General features: G+C 40.4%; 1 non-coding gene and 1 pseudogene across 1 annotated transcript; one reads left to right on the top strand and one right to left on the bottom strand.

Annotated features, from left to right (window-relative positions):
• The window catches only part of LOC120003584, a 20197-nt pseudogene extending 3175 nt beyond the window's left edge, over positions 1–17022 (bottom strand).
• On the top strand, positions 15935–16090 carry LOC120004662. Its single transcript, XR_005469591.1, has one exon. It is a non-coding gene; the product is annotated as a 5.8S ribosomal RNA (ribosomal RNA).
• Positions 17023–18878: the final 1856 nt, after the last annotated feature.

Below are 18878 nucleotides of genomic sequence, written 5' to 3'. Positions count from 1 at the left end.
TGAAATCTATCTTTAAAAGATATCTAGGAGAAAATCTTTTCCCGCCATAGTTCCTTATGAACTCTTGAACCAGGGTAATGTTGTGAACCATATTTCTCCCTCCCAAAAAGGCATTCTGAGTAGGACCAATAATGCCTTGTAGGACCTTAGCTAATGTAGCAGCTAGGATTTTTGAAATAACCTTGTAAGTGACATTGCAACAAGAATTAGGTCTGAAATCAACCATAGTTTTCACATTAGCAGATTTAGGAATCAAAGTAATAACTGCATGATTGACTTGTTTTAACAAATCACCAGAAATAAAGAAGTCCTTAACAGCAGCACAAAAATCTTCACCAACAACACCCCAAGACTTCTTGAAGAAAAAAGAAGAATAACCATCAGGCCCAAGAGCTTTATCATTTCCAATAGAAAATAAAGCATCTTTGATATCTTCAGAAGTAATAGGAGCCAAAAGTAGATTCTGAGAACTTTGATCAAGGCAAAGACCACTATGCACCACATTAACATCCAGAGGAGAAGTATGTTTAGAAGAACCTAACATTAGCTGAAAGTACTTAACAAACTCCCCACCAACTTCCTCAATAGATGTAGTAAGATCACCATGTCCATATTGGATAGCAGATATAAAGTTCCTTCTATGTTTCTGACTCATAATAGCATGAAAAAGACCTGTACCTTTATCACTATCCTTTAGAAAATTAGATTTTAGCTTCTGACTGAAAAATATATTCTCAACAAACTTTAGGTGAACCAAATTTAACCTCAGTTGCTTCTCCCGCATCAATAGCTGGGGATTATCCAGATCAGTCTGAAGGAGAATTTGATGAGCTTCCAAAACAGAGGCAGCTCTAGTAACCCTTTATGAGATGTGACTAAAATGCAACTTATTGAGCAGCTTCAAAAGAGCTTTCAAATGCTTGAATCTTTTGCAGAGAATAAACATAGGAGAGCCATGAACAGGAATATACCAGGTTGAACCAACTAAGTCCAGAAATTGGTCATGAGCCACCCACATATTATAAAATTTAAAAGCTCTCTTACCTTGTAATTGCATATCCCCAATTTGAACCCTAGCAAGAGAGTGATCAGAGAAAGCACCAGGGGGAATGAAATGAACATGACAGAGCATTTGCAAAGAAAACCAAATAGGATTAGCAAGAACTCTATCAATTTTGCTCCAAACAGTACCATTAGACCAAGTATAATGACTACCAGAATAGTTCAAATTTGATAAACCCAAATCTGAGCAGTATTCTCTAAAGTCATCAGTTTCATAAGTAGTAACATTACTCCCTTTATACTTATCAGCCTGATATAAAATAGAATTAAAATCTCCCATAACAAGCCATGGAATATTGGGAGACCATCTCTTCAAATCCTCCCAAAGGGCCCTCCTAGCAATAATAGTATTGTGACCATAAACAAAAGCAATGGCAAAACTGATATGGCTAATCAGACAAGTAACAGTAACATGCACTGCTTGAGCAGAAAAATCAATTAAGTCCACCTTTACAGTGGAGGGATTCCAAAAAACCACAATCCTGGTTGTACTGACAGTATCAATATTTGCCAAAAATTTCCACTTCTTCAATTTAAACTTATGAAACAGAGTAAGCTTAGAAAAGCTTAGCTTAGTTTCCAAAAGCCCACAAACATCCATTTTGTTCTTCTTCATGAGGCTAGCAACCTCATGCTGCTTTAGAGGACTATTAAGCCCTCTAACATTCCAACTGGTCACCAACATTTAGGAGATGGGGGAGATGGGGACCCCATACCACTTCCAGATGCTCTCTTGGCATGATTCCTGGTAGCACTTCTTGTTCTAACTCCCTTAAAACCTGCCTCTGTACCTTTATCACCTCTGTCTTTAATCACAACAGATTCCTCCTGAATCCTCAGAACTCCACTACCACCATGCTCAGAATAACTGCCTTTAACCAACATGTTCTTTTTGGAATTTTTTGAAGTCTTCTTCTTTCCCCTGATTAGTTCCCATCCATCATCCCCCACTTCTAACTGTATTGGGTCAAAATTTTGAGATTCAAGCACTGCCTTTCCTTTTTGTTTGTCAACTGAATCAGTACTAGGCCCCAACCTATCCAACACACTGCCCTTCTTAGCACCTTCCATATTTCTCCCCAGCAAACCCCCAACTTGCTGTCAGTTGTCCTGCTAAAAGACCTAGAACACACACCAATGGTATGTCAAAGGACCTTACAATTTTTACAAAATTTGGATAGAGTTTCATATTCAATCGTTTGCTGTAAAGGAGAACCATTAGGCAAAAGGATATCAATAGTAGGAGGCAAATAATCCAACAAATCAATTTCAACCAACACCCAAGCATAAGATAATCTTGACGGGGAGGAAGTCAATTTATCACACTGTAAAGGTTTTCCCAAAACACTAGCTATCTTGGATAGACATTTCATAGACCAGCATTTCAATGGCAAATTAGGAAATTTAACCCAAAGAGGAACCTTGGTCATCTCTTCAGAAGCAAAATCAAAATATTCACGCATAGACCCAAGCATTAATGGTCTACCAAAAACCAGGTAAGGACCACCACTAAGGACGGCAAGCTTGCAAGCAAAGAAGAGGTGCCTATGAGACTCCTCTGCTTGCCTACAGAAGATACAATAAGTGTCAGTAGGTATGAACCGGAGTCTGTCCTTGGTTTTAAGCCTTCCCCTAATCGCCAGCCAAAGGATAAAACTATATCTAGGCAGAGACCACTGCTCCCAAACAACCCCCTCCCAAGGGACTAAAGCTCGTTTTTCCCTGAAGAAATCATAGGCATTAGTAGAAAAGGTTTTAAAACCATTCTGCCAACTATGCAGTCTGTAATAGCTTGTGGATGACTCCCACACCCTTGTAACAGCTGATCTTTAAGAGAGATAGTAGCCTTCCACAGAGGGGAAGAAGTTTTCTGCAGCCCAGCATCCCAAATGGAGTGATGAGACAAGTAGAAATGATGGACCCATTGAATCCACAAAGTATCAGTTTTTAAGTGAATGTTCCAGAGTTGATTGGCTAAAAAGCTACTGCTCCTAGCCTTTAAATCAAACAAACCCATACCTCCTTCATTCTTAGGCAGACAAACAGTCCTCCAAGCCACTAAAGTAGTATTCTTCTTCAAAGTATTGCCACTCCAGAGAAAATTTCTACAAATGCTAGTAATCTGACCAATAACTTGTGTTGGCATGGGAAAGATGCTGAGCCAAAATTGTACCATTCCCTGCAGAACAGATTTGTGTAACTCAAGTATTCCAGCATAAGACAAATGCTTCCCCATCCAACTCTGAATAGCAGAGTCCAACTTGTTCAAGAGAGGGGAGAATTGGCTAGCAAGTAACCTGTGAGGGCTAAGAGGAACACCAAGATACTTGAAGGGAAAAGACCCTTCTTCAAACCCTGTGTCCTGCAAGATAACTTGCTTAGAAGTATTTCCAAGTCCTCCAAAATAAATGGAGGATTTGCTTGCATTTATTTCCAAACCTGAGATCCTCCCAAAAGCTTGTAATTGATGGTGTAGAAATTTGCACAGAGGTCCTGTCACCTCAAGAAAACTGGAGAATATCATCAACAAAAGCAAGGTGATAGATTCTATACACACTACACTTTGGATGAAAATGAAAACCAGTCTTTCCATAGGCAACAACCAACATTCTAGTGAAGTATTCCATGCATGTGATAAACAAATAAGGAGATAGAGGGTCACCCTGCCTAACCCCACTCTTGCCCTGAAAGAAACCATGCAAGTCCCCATTAACAGCCACTGAGTAAGAAGTGGTTTCAACACACTTCATAATTAAATCAACAAACCGTTCAGGGAAGTGCAAAGTCAAAAATAGATGCCTTTAAAAAGGCCACTTAACAGAATCAAAAGCTTTTCTAAAGTCAATTTTGATAAGACATCAAGGAGAAGCCCTTTTCCTACCATAATGCCTTAGAAGCTCTTGCACCAAATTTATATTTTCAGCCATTTTCCTACCTCCAAGGAAAGCATTCTGAGTAGAACTTATGATACCTTGAAGAGCAAAAGCCAACCTGCCAGCAAGAATTTTAGAAATCACTTTGTAAATAACATTGCAACAAGAAATAGGCCTAAAATCAACCACTGTGGACACATTTGCTGACTTGGGAACCAGAGCAATGATAGAGTGATTGATCTACCTTAAAATCTCCCCAGAATTAAAGAAATCATGAATGGCCAAACAAAAATCATCCCCAACCACCTCCCAGGACTGCTTGAAGAAAGCAGAAGTATAGCCATTTGGTCCAGGTGCTTTATCATCACCAATATTGAAAAGAGCCACCTTAATATCTTCATTAGTCATCGGAGCCAGGAGGAGACCATGAGAATGTTCATCAAGACAAGGCCCACTGTGAACAACCTCCACATCTAGGGGAAGAGTATCCTTAAAAGAACCAAGGAGCTACTGGAAATAATTAACAAATTCTTCCCCACTTCATCCATTGAGGTGGTTAGCAAACCATTATCACACTAAATAGCATGTATGTAGTTTCTTCTGTGTTTCTGACTCATCAAAGCATGAAAAAACCCAGAGCCTCTGTCACTTTCCTTGAAGAAGGTGGACTTGAGTTTCTGACTATAGAACATTTTCTCGGCAGCTTTTAGATTCACCAGATTTAATCTCATCTGCTTTTCCTGCATCACAAGCTGAGGATTGTCCCTATCATTATGCAAAAGGGTATGATGAGATTCCATATCAGTAGTGGCCTTAGCAACCCTCATAGAGATGTGACTATAATGGAGTTTATTGAGCTCCTTCAAAGGACCTTTCAAGTGTTTGAGCCTTTTACAAAGAATATACATAGGGGAGCCATAAACATGATAATACCAATTAGCACCAACAAGTTCCATGTATCTAGGATGATCGATCCACATATTAAAAAATTTAAAAACCCTTTTACCTTGCTTCTGCTAGATACCAATCTGAACACTAGCAGGAGAGTGATCAGAGAAAGCACCTACAGTAGAAAAATGAACCTGAGACTATAAATGCAAAGCAGGCCAGAGAGGATTCACCATAACTCTATCTATTTTCCTCCAAATATTCCCATTAGACCAGGAAAAATGGCAACCAGTAAAATTCAAATCAGCAAGGCCTAAGTCAGAACAACACTCCCTGAAATCAAAGACTTCATAACTGGTAACAGGATCACCATTGTGTTTATCAACTTGTGAAAGAATGGAGTTAAAATCCCCAAGGATAATCCAAGGGGACATAGAAGACCACCTCCTCAAATCATCCCAGAGCCCTCTCCTAGCAGTGATTGTATTGAAACCATAAACAAAAGTAGTAGCAAAACTAAACTGATTCTCCAAACTAGTAATAGACACATGGATACCCTGAGGAGAAAGGTCAACCAAGTCAACTTTAATAGTGGAAGGATTCCAGAAAATGACAACCTTAGCAGTACTGGCAACATTAACATTAGCAATAACTTCCCAGTTTTTCAACCTGAACTTATGCATAAAATCAAGCTTTGAAGGAGTAAGCTTGGTTTCCAACAGACCACACACATCAATCTTATTTTTCTTCAGAAGGTTAACAACCTCATGCTGCTTCAGAGGACTATTGAGTCCTCTAACATTCCAACTGTACAATAACATTAAATAGAAGGGGGAACCCCCACCCATTCCAGATGCTTTCATGGCATATTTCTTAGCATCACTCCTTGTGATAACACCATCTGCAGCCCCTTCAGTTGGATTTCCCCTCCTAAGTTCAACTATGGTAGCAACAACCTTTCCCTTCTCTAAAGTAGCCACCATCAGATCATCTTTAGCACCACTCCCTTCAGCTATAAATTTACTTTGGGACCTTTTTTTCTTAGTGTTTTTCCTTCCCCTAATCATTTCTCATCCATCCCCCTCAGCTTCAATTTGCATTGGATCAAAGTCTTGCTTCTCAAGGCCATCTTTCCCCTTCTGTTTATCAATTAAATTATTAACATGCCCTAATCTATCTAGAACACTAGCCTTCCTGGAACTCTCAACAGCTCCATTAGCCTGCTTAATTGCATTAACTGACCTGTTTATAGTAGAAATCTTTGAACAGACCCCAGTAGTGTGCCCAAGAACCTTGCAATGCTTGCAAAACTTAGGTAAAGTTTCATACTCCACCGTTTGGTCCAAGGGAGTCCCATTGGGTAATAGAATATCAATTGAATAAGATAGATCATCTAACAAATCAACTTCAACTAGAACCCTAGCATAGGAAAGTCTTTAAAGGTTAGAGGTCAACTTATCACACTAGAGAGGTTTACCAAGCACACTTGCTATCTTGGATAAACATTTCATGGACCATCATTTCAAGGGAAGGTTAGGAAATTTTACCCAAACAGGGACTCGAGTCATCTCCTCATAAGCAAAATCAAAGTATTCTGTCATGAATCTCAACATTAATGGCCTGCCATACACCAAGTAAGGTCCTCCACTACGGACAGCCAGCTTATCATCCTCATTTTCAAATCTATATATCAACCACCCAGAGTCATGTATTGTTAAAGTAGCTTCACACTTCCAAGAGTTTTCAATTAGGTTATTCACAGCTCTAAACCTAAGAAATTTGCCTGCCACATAACCAACAACACAGAATTTCCAGATATCGCAATTACCATCCAAATCCTCATCTAATAGAGTACAGTTCTTCCTAGCACTAATATCAGAATAATGTTCTAACTTATGACAACTTCCAGAACTTCTATTAGCACTAAATAAATCCCTCCACTTCCCAACTACAGTCTCTACTGGTTTAGATATACCTGGATCGATATGAGATCCCTCTCCAGCAGTAACTGGAACATTTCCTTGACTCCTTACGTCTGTGCTAGCATTAGGTGTTTCATTGCCAGAAGCCCTTTCTCCCCAGACAGTTCCAGGCTCACTAACCTTGGGGGGAGTAGGGGAGTTGAAGAACTTAGATCCGCCGCCAAAACTCTCCTCCGATAAGGTGTAGTCTAACAATTCCTTATCAGAAGCCTCTTCGTCAGAGCAATCTTCCACTAACACCCGCTCTTGAGTAGAAATTGTACTCTTGAACCCAATCGCAGCATTCTCACATTCTGTATTCAGTATGTACTTACTCGGACTAGAGCCCCCAACTAGGGTTTTTAAGACCGGAGCTTCTATCTTGTTCGAAATCGGGCCTTCTATCTTGTTCGAATCTTGTAAAGCATGAGGCGCTGCTAAAGCAAGTACCGTGTTCTTGTGTATCTCCATCTGAGCTTCCTCCTGGAGTTGCTTCAAAGTCTTCTTACCCCGAGAATTCAAGGTCATCACCTTCTTCTCGTTCTTGGCCATTGTGAAAATAAGAAGTAGAAATCAGCAAAGATCAAATCAGTGGAGAAATTGGGAGGGAAAGAAATTTTACGGAAAACGAGAGCATCTCTCTCTAGCTTTCTCTCTCCTTACTTCTATTGAGAGCTCTTTCTTTTTTTTTTTGATCAAAATGTAAGTATGTATTAAAGATCAAAAAAGAGACAAAATTGGAAAATTCAGCAAGTAAATTTATATACAAGCCCAAAAACCCTGACAAGCCAGGGAAAAAATAGACTGGGCAGAACAACCCAGGGAAACCAATAAAAGAAAACAAAAGCCAAAAACAGGATGAGGTTATCCAGGAAAACCACCAGAAGTAGATTTCAAGCCTAACCCCATCAGGACAAGCAGACTACAGATAGAGGAGCAACCAAAAGAGACCAGCACACCAACAACCCAGCAGACCCAACCAGAGCCGAGGAGCAAGCTCCAGAACAGAGAACTGCACCACCAACAAGCAAGAGCAGCAAGTTGAGGAACCAACCTCAACAATCCAAGAAGCACAATAGCAAACAACGGCAACACTCCACAAGGAACTCCAAAAGGCATCCAAAATCCAGCAGGAACCAGAAAGCCAATCAGCAAAGCCAAACCAAAGAACTTGAGGTTAACCAACAGCCAAAACTGCCAAAAAGACCAGCAAAATAGAGCAGGAGTAGAACCATCCCCGCTTCACTCCATAGGAACACCAGAACCCAAACACTCCAGCTGGTTATGGAGATAGCCTCCCAACCACAACGGCAAGCTAGAAAGCAACAACCCAGCCACAAGAGAACAAGCCAACAGAGGCAGATCAGAACAAGACTAGCCAATACCTAGAGAACATGGCTACTAACACAGGCCTGAACCCATAACCATAAACTGAGACCAAACAATCCTAGAACAGATAGAGAGCTTTTCAGTGACAAACTAACAAAACAATCAATAGTCTCCATGGTAAAACATAAGACTAGTAATCCAATTTGAGGTAAAAGCAGGATCCTTGACATGAAAATACAAAATTGAGAAGAATAATGTCATAAATCTGTGAAACAGAGCATGCATAGGTTTAGTAGCCTTCTCAAATTTCCTTTTGTTTCTTTCTTGCCAGATAAGATAAACCACTAGACTTAAGGCAACTCTATGCATTCTTAAGTTTATACTCTTGTGCCTTCCATTCAAGCTTCTAAAAACACTTCTTAGTGTACTCCAAGGAGCTCTTATCTTTAACCAACCCTTAACCTTCCTCCAGAACATAGAGGTCCAGGGACAGGAGAAGAACAAATGCTTATGGGTTTCCTCTTGTTGCTTACAAAAAATACTGAAGGTATCAGTTGGGATGAATTTCAGTCTGTCCATTGTTCTTAGTCTTCCTTTAGTAGCAAGCCAAAGAATGAAGGAGTGCTTTGGAAGAGACCAATAATTCCAGACTACCCAATTCTAGTGTACCCAACTCCTCTTAGGTCTGAAGAAATCATAGGCCATACTGGACAAACAACTAGCAACCTTCCATTTCTGTATGAGATGGATAACTTGAAGTTCACCCCCTAATAGGAGGAGAAGATGATCTCTTAGCTGCAGAATAAACTTCCATAAAGGACAATCCGTTCCTTTGATAGAAACACTCCATATTGACTAATGCTGGAGGTAGTAATGATGGATCCATTTGACCCATAAGGAGTCAGTTTTAGCATGAATATTCCAGACCTGTTTAATTAGAAAACCCATATTCCTAGCTTCCAGATTAAACAAACCCAGACCACCCTCCTGCTAAGGCACACACAAGTCCTTCCAAGCAACCAAAGTAGATTTTCTTCTAGATATATCACCAATCCACAAGAAGTTTCCACAAATACTAGAGATTTTATGGATCACCTGGTGAGGCAGAGGGAAAATACCAATCCAGAACTGTTCAATTCCTTGAAGGGCAGACCTGATCAGCTCCAGCCTTCCTGCATAAGAAAGATTTCTCCCCTTCCAAAGCTAGATAAATTACTGTAGTTTTTGGTAAAGGGGGTAAAACTGACTGACTAAAAGTCTATGAGGGCTTATAGGCACCCCCAAATAATTAAAGGGGAACCTTCCCTCAGTAAAACCAGTAAGGAGCAGAATGGTTTCTATGCAATGCTGATTGACACCACTAAAGAAGATAAAGGATTTTGCTGCATTGATAGATAAGCCTGAAACCCTACCAAAACTCAGGAGCTCATTGAATAAAATACCAATAGAAGGGGCATCACCTCTTGACAAAAGCAAAATGTCATCTGCAAAAGCTGAGTGAGAGATCCTTTGAAGGCAACACTTAGAGTGGAAATTAAAACCAAGTTTTGCAGTTGCAATACTAAGCTACCTTGAGAAATACTCCATACATGCTATAAAAAGATAGGCGTAAAGAGGATCACCTTGTCTAATACCACAATTTCCATTGAAAAACCCATAAAGATCCCCCATTTATGGCCATAGAAAAAGAAGTTGTCTCCACACATTGCATAACCCAATGGACAAACTGACTGGGAAACCCAAGCATAGGAAGCAATTGCCTGATGAAAGACCATTGAACAGAATCAAAAGCCTTTTTGAAATCAATTTTCATTAGACATTTAGGGTAGGTCCTCTTCCTGCCATAATGCCTCAACATTTCCTGAGTCAAATGAATGTTATCAACCATAGACCTACCTCCTAAGAAAGCATTTTGGTTCTGACTAATAATCCCTTTAAGAGAATGGGCAAATTTGTCAGCTAAGATTTTAGAAATAACCTTATAAGTCACATTGCAGCAGGAAATCGGTCTAAAATCTGCCACATTAGAGACATGAGGAGACTTGGGAACCAAAGCAATAACAAAATGATTTATTTGTCTAAGCATTCTGCAAGAGGTAAAGAAATCCCTAATAGCCATAGTAAAACCAAAACCAATAACTGACCAGGCTTTTTTAAAGAAAGCATAAGTATACCCATCCGGTCCTGGAGCTTTGTCATCTCCAATAGAGAACAGAGCATTCTTGATAATATCATCAGTTACAGGAGCAAGAAGCTGGCTTGAAGCAAAATCCTCCAAGCAAGGCCTTCCAAGAACCACTTCCTCTTGTATAGGACAGACAAGTTTTCGAGTACCAAGAAGAGATTTATAATAGCCAACAAACTCCTCCCCTACAACTTTCATGGAAGTAGTAAACTCCCTAGAACTAGTTTCAATAGCAGCTATAAAATTCATTATGTGCTTCTGGCTTATTAAAGAATGGAAGAACTTTGTACCTTGGTCACTGCTTTTCAAAAACTACATCTTCAACTTCTGAGAGTAAAATTTTCTTTCAGCACATTGAAGATTAAGGAGAGTGGATTTCAACTGCCCCTCCTTCAAGATCAACTAATGGCTATCCGTGTCACTATGCAATATTTGCTGATGGTGGTCCAAATTAGAAGCAACCGTGGCCACTCTCTCAGAGATATGACTAAAATGATTCTTATTCAATTGCCTCAAAGGACCCTTCAAGCTCTTAAGCTTCTTACAAAACCTATACATTGGAGTGCCCTGAACAGAGATCTGCCAGTTATCATAAACCAAACCCAGGAACTGATCATGATCCACCCACATGTTAAAGAATTTGAAAGCCCTATTACCCCTAAGTTGTCGGTCTCCAATCTGAATCTTAACAGGAGAATGGTCTGAGCAAGCTCCAACAGTAAGAATCTGAACATTACATTGCAAAAATAAGGCATTCCAAGCAGGACTAACCAGAACCCTATCCAGCTTCCACCAAACCTTCCCATTTGTCCAAGAAAAGTGACATCCAGAATAGTTGAGATCCTGTAAACCAAGATCAAAACAACAATTCCTAAAATTAGCAGTTTCATAGCCAGTAACTGCACTACCATTATGCTTGTCATGTTAGGAAAGGATAGAGTTGAAGTCACCAGTAATGATCCAGGGATCAGGAGGAGACCACCTTCTCAAATCATCCCAGAGACTTCTTCTAGCAATAATAGTATTGAAACCATACACAAAAGTAGCCACAAAACCCTTTTGATCAACCAAATTAACAATTCTCATATGGAGAGCTTAGGGAGAAAAATCAAGAAGCTCAATAGTTACCTTGCAAGAATTCCAAAACACCGCAATCCTTCCATTACTAGTCCTATTCATATTATCCACAAAATTCCAATCCCTAAGCCTCAATTTGTGCATAAAAGAGAGCTTAGCATAACTTAGCTTAGTCTCCAAGAAACACATCACATCAACCTTATTCCTTTTCATGAAGCTAACAGCCTCATGCTGTTTTAGAGAGCTATTAAGCCCTCTGATATTCCAAGTGGCAATGATCATTGAGTGCAAGAGGGTTGGCAACCCCCTCCCCTACCATCCTTTTGGTTTCTATTCACAGTAGTCTTCTTCTTAGAATTACTTCTGGTAGTAACCCCTTCACAACCCCTTCCATCCCTAGAAGTTCTATTATCTAGAATAGCCTCCAGAGTTTGCTTTTTCTTTCCTTTCACCAGTTGCCACCCCTGATATGAAGCCTCCAATTGCATAGGGTCAAAACCAGATTCAGCAACAGTCTTGCCCTTAGCAGTGTTGGTAGAATAGAGACCTGACTCTTCATGGTTCAAAGACACTAGAACAGTAATCTCCCCTACTCTGTCCAAGACACTAACCCTCTCAGCCACCTTAGGAACATCACCATTTCTCATTCCAACCCTCTCAGCCACCTCATGAACATCACCATTTCCCCTTCCATTCTGAGTCACAGGAGCTTTTGGAACTGGAGCTTTGGAGCACACCCCAATAGTATGCCCTAGAACCTTATAGTATTTACAAAACTTAGGAAGAGTTTCATAAACCATAGTTTGTTCTAATGGATCACCATTTGGAAGTAAAATATCAACTGAATGTGGCAAATCCCCCATCAGGTCAATCTCAATCAGAACCCTAGCATACGATAATCTAGACATTGTAGCAGTAAGTTTATCACTTTGCAAAGGCTTGCCCACACAACTAGCAAGTTTTGAAAGGCACTTAGTATACCAACACTTCAAAGGCAGGTTAGGGAATTTTACCCCATCTGGGACCTTGGACATCTCATTATCATCAAAATCAAAATATTCAGGCATTGGTTTCAAAACAAGAGGCCTACCATAAACCAGATAGGGCCCTCCACTTAACACAGATTCCTTGTCCTCCACTTTTGCAAACTGATAGACCAACCAGCTTGAGTCATGGATAGTCAAATAAGCTTCACATTTCTAGGTTACTTCAATTAAACTCTTCAAAGCTCTATAACCAGGAAATTTACCAACTACATAGCCAACTATACAGTTCCTCCATACATCACAATTTTCATCTAAATCATCCATAGACAGAACACAAGACTGGCTCACTCTAGATTCAAGACAACGTTCAAGCCTAGGGTAGTTATCAGAACTTCTATTTGAGCTAAAGAGAGCACTCCACTTACCTTTCCCCTCCGGATTAGAGGGTTCCCCATCAGGCAGAGACTGGTTCTTCTCCTGTCCTCTTGGATCGGAGTCAGGTGTTCCAGCCATAGGCATTTTCCTCTTGCTTGTTTCCCCAACTACCAGAACCATATAGCGATGCCCACCAGAGTTGAAGAATTTTGAACCTCCTTCTGAATCGTGCTCAGACAAGGCGTAATCCACCTGGTCCTCCTCATAAACTTCATCATCATCATCATCAAAGACCTCCTCCAAAGAAACTCGATCATGAGCAAAACGTGGACTCTCATCAACAGTGCTCATACCATTAGTAGTTATTAGGTACTTACTCGGGCTTGAACCCCCAACAAGGGATTTTGTCTCAGTAACTGTAACCTCCGTCTGAACAGTCTTCTTGACAATCAAAGGAACCTGACAAGCTTCTCCGTGACCAGTAGCTTGAACAGTGAGAGGCACTTCCAAAGCTAGGACAGTGCTTTTATGGAGTTCGATTTGAGCCTTATGTTGAAGTTGTTTCAACGTCTTCTTCCCCTGAGAAACAGGCATCGTCAAATTCTTCTTGTTCTTGGCCATCAAATTAGCAGGGAACAGACACCGGGTGTAATTAGGTCTAAATCAAAATCGGGAGGGAAAGAAATTTTATGAAAAACGAGAGCATCTCTCTCTAACTTTCTCTCTCATTCCACGACTGACTGAGAGCTTACTGAGAGCTCTTTCTTTTTTTTTATCAAAAAGTAAGTATATATTGAAGATCAAAAAGTGAAACAAAACTGGGAAAACCCAGAAAGTTTATATACAACCAATAAACACCCTGACAGGCCAGGGAAACCAACTGAGTACAAATACCCAGACAAAACCTACCTAAGTATTGCAAAAACTCAGCAAAGTAATAAAACAGAGGTTATCCAAGACAACAGAAAAGGAAACTGGTTTCTAAGATAACCTCTTATGCCCACCCAACACCAAACCAAAACACAAAAATTGGTAATCAAAAACTCTTTTTTTTTTTATCAAATGTAAGAATATATTAAAGATCAAAAAGCTACACAAACTGGGAAGACCCAGAGAGTTTATATACAAACATCAAAACCCTGACAGGCCAGGGAAAAATAAACAGGAAACAAAGCCAAAACTCAGAGGAGAAAGAGTAAAAGAGGTTATCTAAGACACCAGAGGAGAACCCTGGTTTCTGAGATAACCACCAAACCCAAAACAACTCCACGAGATACAAGGTAAATAAAGCCAATCAACAAAACCATCATAAGACATCCCACCAAAGCTCCTGCTGCAAGCCAAGCACCAGAAGACCAGCAACAAACAACCGGATAACCAACCAGAAGACAACCAAGGCAAAGAACCAAGAAATAGTCAGGCCAGCATCATAGCAGCAACACCTTGCCAGAAAAAACACAGTTTTAGAAAGATCAGGCCCAGCAGAACCCAGAAGCCACACCCCCTCTCTTCAAAACAAGAAGGATAAGCTCCACCAGCATAGACAACACAGAAACCAATTACCAGGCAAAGCAAAGACAGGAAGCAGTAAAGCCAGCACCCCAGCATCAACAGCAAGAGAAACCACACACAAGCAAAGACAAATTATGAAGAAATCCCCTCTGCAATTACTAGAACCATATCTAGCATCCCTAAAACAATACCAATAAAGCAGAAAGCCAGCAACAGATCAACTAGAGCAATCTGCCTGGCTTTTTGATGAAATTACCAGCCCAAACAACCAACATAACCCAACCCAAAGGCTTGAAGTTAAGCAGGAAGTCATATAAGGGCCAGAGAACTCTAACCGAAGTCTGCAGAAACCAGTAAGTATAGGTAGAATATAAGAGCAAGCAATAAATCCAGAAACCCAATAACCTCTCAGCAGTGAAAGTCATCAACCAACAGAGAATGATGAAATCCCAACTGCAATTACTAGAGCCAAAAATCCTGTAATAACCAGAGAACCAACCAACTGCACCAAACAGGGACTTGAGGTTAAACCAAAACTCCCTCCATCCAATCAGAGCACTGAACCCAGGCCAAGTCAAAACCCAGATCACCACCAGCTGCCCATTACCTTTCAGGAAGCTCATTAACATGAAAATACAGAATGGTAAAAAACATTACCTGAAACCTATGCATCAACAGATTTATTGGTTTACAAGTTTTCTAAAAAATTCTCTTGTTTCTTTCTTGCCAGGTTAAATACACAGCCAGCCCTAAGGACACCCTTCTCATTCTTGCAATGGAGACATTCCTTCCATTTCTTAAACCTCTGATGGCGCTAGCCAAAGTAATCATACTTCTATTTATCCCCAACCAGTCTTTGACTTGACCCCAGAAAGCAGAAGTCTAACTGCACTTAAAAAACAGATGGACATGAGATTCTTCCTCCTACCTACAAAAAATACAAAAAGTATCTGTAGGAATAAAAGTCAGTCTATCCCTTGTTCTCAATCTAGGCTTGATTGAGATGGTGGTGCATGGCCGTTCTTAGTTAGTGGAGCGATTTGTCTGGTTAATTCTGTTAACGAACGAGACCTCAGCCTGCTAACTAGTTACGCGAAGGCATCTCTTCGCGGCCAGCTTCTTAGAGGGACTACGGCCGCTTAGGCTGAGGAAGTTTGAGGCAATAACATGTCTGTGATGCCCCTAGATGTTCTGGGCTGCACGCGCGCTACATTGATGTATTCCACGAGTCTATAGCCTTGGCCTACAGGCCCGGGTAATCTTTGAAATTTCATCGTGATGTGGATAGATCATTGCAATTGTTGGTCTTCAACGAGGAATTCCTAGTAAGCGTGAGTCATCAGCTCGCGTTGATTACGTCCCTGCCTTTTGTACACACCGCCCGTTGCTCCTACCGATTGAATGGTCCGATGAAGTGTTCTGATCGCAGCGACGTGGGTGGTTAATTTAGAGCAAGGAGAAGTCGTAACAAGGTTTTCGTAAGTGAAAACTAACGCGGGCGATGGGCCTTTTGGGCCGATCGCTCGAAGTCCTAGGGGAGGGATGCGGGAAACTACAGCTCCTCTTCTACGGGCACAACGAACCCCGACGCAAATTGTGCCAAGGAACCAAAGAAAGATGTGCGCTCCTTTCGCTTGGAAACAGTGTTGTAGGGGGCTACGTCGTCACCCATATTATATATGAAATGACTCTCGGCAACGGATATTTCAGCTCTCGCATCGATGAAGAACATAGCGAAATACGATACTTGGTGTGAATTGTAGAATCCCGTGAACCATCAAGTTTTTGAACGCAAGTTGCGTCCGAAGCCGTCAGGCCGAGGGCACGCTTGCCTGGGTGTCACACAACGTCACCAACAATCCCCTCGCCCCCTGCATAGGGAATAGTTAGGGGTGGCGGATATTGGCCTCCCATGTGCTCCCGCTAGCGGTTGGCCCAAAAAACAGTCGTTTAGCAATGGTAGCCACGGTACGCGCTGGTTGGAAGCACTAGCTCCTTAAAAACCACTATAGGCAAGCCTCGTTGATGGGGAGCAAAAGACCCTGACGCAAGCATCCTCACAAAGCGACCCCAGGTCAGGCGGGAACACCCTCTGAGTTTAAGCATATCAATAAGTGGAGGAAAAGATACTTACATGGATTCCCTTAGTAACGGTGAGCTAACCGGGAAAAGCCCAGCTTGAGAATCAGTCACCCTCAGCATCCAAATTATAGTATGGAGAAGCGTCCTCAGTGGCAGACCGAGCCCAAGTCCCCTGGAAGGGGGTGTCCGAGAGGGTGAGAGCCCCGTCGTGCCGAGACCCTGTCAAACCAAGAGGTGTTGTCAGTGAGTCGGGTTATTTAGCAATACAACCCAAATCACGGGCCCTTGATACGCCCATGGAATGCCGTCGTTGCCATCAGTGACCCACTTAGTTCCTCCAGAGGTAATGTTTTGAGATTTTTTGACTCTTGGATTGCTGTAGCTTTAGCATCCCATTCTTTTGGTAGTGACTTTAGTATCTTCTGTACCTGTTCAACACTAGAATAGACTTTGCCAAGACCATTTAAATCATTCACAATGTTAGTCAGTCTACCATACATATTAGAAACACTTTCACCTGATTCCATTTTGAACAATTCGTAGTCATGCACAAGCATGTTTATTTTGGAATCTTTTACCTGATCAGTGCCTTTACGTTTTACCTCGAACATTCTCCAAATGTCTTTAGCAGATTCGTATGCAGAAATATGATTATATTCTGATCTACTTAAAGCGCAGTACAAGAAATTCATAGCTTAAGCATTACAAGAGAACATTCTCTTATCACCCTCTGTCCATTCATCCCTAGTCTTATCAACTACAAATTCCTCTTCTTTCCCATTCTTTTTTGAAGTTTTAACTGGCTTGTAGGGACCTTCCTCAATGATTCTCCATAAATCAGGGTCATGTGCATTTAAAAAAATTTCATTCTCTGCTTCCAGAAATCATAGTCATTTCCTTTGAAAAATGGTGGTTTGTTTGCTGGCATTCCACACTCCTCTGTATTTTTAGAGCCCATTTAATTCTCTAGAGGTTTAGTTCTTCTAAGAATTATAGACCTCACTCCGATACCACTTGTTAGGACCTTAGGCTTAATACAAGAGGGGGTGAATTGTATAAAGTAAGTCTTTTTAAAACTCTTTTTGGTTCCTGTGATTGCTGAACTAGGTTTTTTTTGGAAACTAATTGATTAAGTCTAGGATTAGAATAGAATCAATAAACAAGATGCTAAAATTATTCTAACAGAGAATATTCAGAACACAATTTGATCAAACAAGTAAGCATAGGAAGAGGAGAGCAATGATAGATAGTAAAACACAATCAAATAATGTAAAGACTGTAAAAAGTAAGGGTAGAGAGAGTGCAAACAATTTTAGAGTGGTTCAGCCAGAAATGGACCTACTCCACTACTCAAGGCTCCTCCTTGAGATTTGAAATCCACTATGACAGCTTGTTGATGCAGAGACAAGCCCACCTCTTTACACAGCTAGTTTTGACTCAAGTACCAGCCACACTTTTACAAATATGTATTTTTGATATGGCTAGAGGTTTAGAAACTAAATTTTGAGTGTAAAGAACCTCTAACAAAGAGTAGGAAATAGTAGGCTAGAGATATGAATAACGAGAATTGCTTGGAAGCTCGTATGAAGTTTCTCTGTGTTCTTTTAGGCAGCCTCTAAGAAGATTTTATAGGACTAGGGTTTCTTTCTTGACCGTTTGAATCATGTCCTTGATTGTAGGAGTTGAAATCATCCTAATTTATCTCCATTCCCTTCCTATCATCTTTTTTCCTTTCTTGTCTTCAAGGAATCAGATTTTCTTTCTTTACTTGTCTTCCAAGAATCTTCTTTCCTTTTCTTCTGGGAAATCATCTTTGATTTACAATTTCTTCTTTGACTTCCAGAAAATATGTCTTTTGATTGCTTAATCAGCTCATATCTTCCAATTTGCTTTGATATTGCCATAATCAGTGTTTCCAACTTTATTGTTATTCTTATTGCCATAATCAGTGTTTCCAATTTTCACACTTCCAAAATCTACACCAATTTCGTGGCCTATTACTTGAGCCTAGTCAGCAAGTGTTGAAGTCGGCAAAGATCTTCCACATCATGTGCTGTCATAGTAGATTTATATAGTCCTGAAACTTGACAGCTTGTAAGCTTATAAGTAAGCTTCATGTCTTTGATAAAAGTTAGTCAAAACTATGAATGGAATATGCAGGGAAGCATTTGACATTATGAAGACATAATAAACTTAATCATATAGCATTAACAACCCTAGAAATTTGATCATAGATACATACTAAGCACAACAAACATAACAAGCATATTTTGTATCAAAACATACCTGACACATTCTCCCCCTTTTTGATAATGACAAAATATGCAATGAACCATTTTTCTCCCCCTTTTTGGAATAATCAAAAAGATAATTCTAAAGCTCCCCCTTAATTGATGCACAAATTTCTAAGGAATAGGTAGCATCCCTAAATCGTTTCTTAAAGAGAGAAATCTTTCAGCATTCAAAGATTTTATAAAAATATATGCAAGTTGGTGATCAGTGTCAATATATTCTATGTTTACATCCCCTTTGGTAACATGATCTCTAC

This window comes from Tripterygium wilfordii, chromosome 8, assembly GCF_013401445.1.
Source record: "Tripterygium wilfordii isolate XIE 37 chromosome 8, ASM1340144v1, whole genome shotgun sequence".
Lineage (NCBI taxonomy): Eukaryota > Viridiplantae > Streptophyta > Magnoliopsida > Celastrales > Celastraceae > Tripterygium > Tripterygium wilfordii.
The sequence above is the reverse complement of the archived record's forward strand: the minus strand, read 5'-3'. Positions and strand labels throughout refer to the sequence as shown.